The sequence below is a fragment of the Triticum aestivum genome, chromosome 4A (genome assembly GCF_018294505.1).
Source record: "Triticum aestivum cultivar Chinese Spring chromosome 4A, IWGSC CS RefSeq v2.1, whole genome shotgun sequence".
Lineage (NCBI taxonomy): Eukaryota > Viridiplantae > Streptophyta > Magnoliopsida > Poales > Poaceae > Triticum > Triticum aestivum.
Genome location: NC_057803.1, coordinates 317,692,787 through 317,696,561, shown reverse-complemented (window position 1 = coordinate 317,696,561; position 3,775 = coordinate 317,692,787). Strand labels below are relative to the sequence as shown.

Genomic DNA, 3,775 nt, shown 5'->3' with positions numbered 1-3,775 from the left:
TACTGACTGATTTGCCCTCAATGAAGATCATTGCGAGGCCAACTGGAGTGGATTGGGTGGATGCTTGCTTGGCCTAAATTGCCTCACACAATCCCTCTCTTCTAACTAAAATAGTATGATTCGGTCAGCATTTGTGCATCTTGCTTCCTTTCCATGGAGCTCACTTGCTGGTTCTAGAATGTGTAGTATGTATGTATGCTACATGCAGCGATGCATATGCGACATTCATGTCGGTCTATTCTGTCGTTATCGATATGTTCTAGAAAGCTAATAAATAGTTTGAAATTGTGAATAAGATGGTAAAGCAGTCATAATCATGTCAAACTTTTTTGTTGTCTCAATAATATGTTGTTCAAAATTAACAGCACCTAATGTTTGATTTCCAAACAATGTTGACATGGGAACTACGTGTGGTAAATACTTCCAAGTCTGCTGGTTGAGTATCATCGACCCTGGTATCTAGCACCACATTTCTCATTGTGTTACCTAGTTCATACTTTGATATACAACAAATGGGTTTCTGATCATGCTCTGTTCCTTGTTGAATTTTCAGGCGATTCCGACATCATCAACGCAACACCAGCTGTACAAAATAACTAAAAATTCCCAGACTGTACCCTATTCAAACTATGCTACATATCAGCACATGCTAATTGTTAATGTGCATGCTCAACCAGAAATCAGAATTGCCTTTGTAAGATGTTGTTTGTCAGTCGTCTAACAGCAACTTGGTTCTGATTATCTTCTTAGTGATGTTGTCTTGTTCTGCTTCTGAAGTAGTACTGCTTTATCCAAGCCTGGATCTCCTATATATTGTAGTCCTGCCATGCAATCTGATCCTGACACAAAACATTACTCTGTCTAACCCATGTCAGATTTATAACATAGTAATATCGTGTAGCTTGAATATTTTTAAAATGGCGGGCAAATGTTGCTACAAAGATATTAGTGGTATATGTGCATGCATTTGACAATATGATTTCACATGTGCGTTTGAACATTAACCATACAGATTATGGTACTCTTAATTTGGTGTAGTTGAATGAGTGCTTGGTGTTGATATTTCCTTAAATGAGCATTATTTTGTCTTATAATAGATTGATTTGCACTGTTTTGGTTAATCATAGTCCCACAACCGTATGTGATTTAATTGACTGAGATGTTGCAGTAGACTTTGTTGCTAGCTATTTAAGATCACTTAAGATATTATATAAACATCATGTTGGGATAGTGGTGGTCATCGTGTTAAATAAATTGTAACATTGGTAGTCTAGTTGAAATTTTGATCAAATTGGAACTTTCATATGCTTATAAAGCTTTCCAATGAACATTCATAGGGATTTTAGCATGGATGCTGTTGGCCCTTCGTATTAAATTAGTGTATGTACAAACTGAATGTTAAAATGGCAGGGATTTCTGATGGTGGTGGTCGTTACGACCTATGAACATTTTACTTGAACATTAAATTCTCCAGAAAATGTTCTTACTGGACCTGATAGTCGTCACGACCCAATTATACTTGTACTATTAAGATGCCATGGCCCAAAATAACCTGGGCTGAAAAGCTATTTAGAAATACTATAAGTAGGCCTCGACTCAAATAGAAAATATAAACAAAAAGGAAATGAACTATGTGGAAAGGTAAAGGCCCATGATAGAAAAGGCCCAAAAACATCAAGGAAAAAAATCATAAATGGGCTGAATTAATGGGCTCGGCCCAAATAGACACCTAATCAGACTGGGCTCAATCTTATCAACGACCTTTTCAATTGGTCGCAATTTTGCCACGTCGGATTGCCACGTCGGATCCGACGTGGCCTGGGCAGACAGCCAGTGACCAAAACAAAAGGTCATGGGTTCCACGACCTTTTGTGAGAAGGTCGTTAATTTTAGTTTACGACCGCCAACTTTTGACCTTTTGTTTTTGGTCACAAAAAGGTCGCAAATGAAAAACAATGACCTTTCAGTGACCAATAGTGATGGTCGCAAGTTGACATATTTCTTGTAGTGGGAGGAGGGAGACGAGGCAAGGTGGTGGATGTCGCTAGCAAAGGGATCAGGAGGGAGAGATCGAGAAAAGGGGTTCGAGGGGAGATGGCGGCGCTGCGGGAGGGAGAGGGTGAGATCGGGCGGAGGGGTATCGGGCACCCTAGCGGCTAGGGTTAGCAGCGAGGGCTGCTGGCCTTAGGTGCACATGGGCCTAGGTGGGCCGGGGTGGGAGTTGGGAGGCCCAGTTGGGCTGGCTCTCCTCTCTCTCTCTCTAATTCTAATCGTGACAGAAAACTTGCAAGGAAAATGAAGGGTAGAGTTGGAATTCCAACAAGTGACATATTTTCCTGGAGTTAGAAAAATACAGAGGATTTAATGAAAATGGTTGGAAAGAGTTTAGAAGATACTAATTCAAATAAGTTTGACTAAAACTCAAACTGTTTGAATTTGGAAGCTATTTAAATAGAGACCAAATGAGATGAGATTTTAACTGGTAATCCTACATGAATAGCTTGATTTATGGGCAGAACCTGGACATTTATGGATAAAGTAAAATTGCAACTCAATTTTACTAAAAGGCTCCAAAGGAAGAAAAGAAGTTGAGTTCGATAAAAACGAAATTTGAAGAACGGTGCAAATGTGTTATGGGTGATTCCAAGACAATGGAATGGTTTAATATAGCTCCCTAAATATTGGGAGGATATGTTATAAAGAGAACTCACCATGTGAATTCCCTCGGTTTAAATAGATCGAAAGATCTATGCAATTTATTTAAGAGAAAACATTTAATTTGGTAATGATGACATGATTCAATGCAAGGATGCGATGAAGAATGAAACAACCAAATAAAACACACAACGACAACGAAGAACATGGAAGGCGTTTGGAGCGTCGGGCTCGGGTCATCACAGCGGGCCAGAGACACACCTGCATGTCATTTTTTGGGCCGTCCATGACAGAAAAGATTGTGGTAGAAGCGAGGGCGTGGAAAGTTTCGGGTAGTTTCCAGTTATGGTGGGTGATCGGGGCCGAGTGATGCACTATGGTTTGCTCATTTCTCTCGTACGTCGGCACGTGTGTGCGCGCGAGGTGTTGGCTCTACCTGAACCCAAACGAGGTGTTCCCTTACTGAACCTGAGCGATTGATCTAGCTACCTTACTGAACCTGAGCGGTCAATCCCTTGGCTGTCAACTAAACCCAAGCAATTCCTTCGCTATTGACTGAACCCAAGCGATTCCTTTGCTAGTGCTTCTAACTGAACCCGAGCGATCGATCGCTGCTGCTGCTTACTGAAGCCGATCGAGCCCCCGTGCGAGACATAGCCAGCTGGTGTTGGGTTGCCCCTTGATGAATAGTGATTGTTGCTACTGCTGAAAGGATCGAGAAGAGGTGTCTAGAAGGGGGGTGATTAGACCCTCAAGGAAGAAAAGTAGCAGTTTTAAGTTCTTTAAGTTAAGGTGGAGTTTTAGCACAAGTTTAAACATTCAAAATACATTTCAAGCAAGCAATGAAAGAGTATATGAGCAGCGAAAAGTAAATCATGCAAATTGCAAGAAAGTAAAGGGATGGGATTGGAATGTGCAAACGCAATTGGAGACACAGAGATTTTTGGTGTCGTTCCAATAGTTGGTGCTATCGTACATCCATGTTGGTGGAGACTTCAACCCACGAAGGGTAACGGTTGCGCGAGTCCACAGAGGGATCCACCCATGAAGCATCCACAAAGAAGCAACCTTGTCTATTCCACCATGGCGATCGCCCACGAAGGACTTGCCTCACTTGGGT

General features: G+C 41.5%; 1 long non-coding RNA gene across 1 annotated transcript; it reads left to right on the top strand.

Moving 5' to 3' along the window:
* Window positions 1-380: 380 nt before the first annotated feature.
* LOC123081993 (uncharacterized) lies at window positions 381-811 on the top strand. The gene is made up of 2 exons (XR_006438895.1): window positions 381-455; window positions 554-811. It is a non-coding gene; the product is annotated as an uncharacterized lncRNA (long non-coding RNA).
* Window positions 812-3,775: the final 2,964 nt, after the last annotated feature.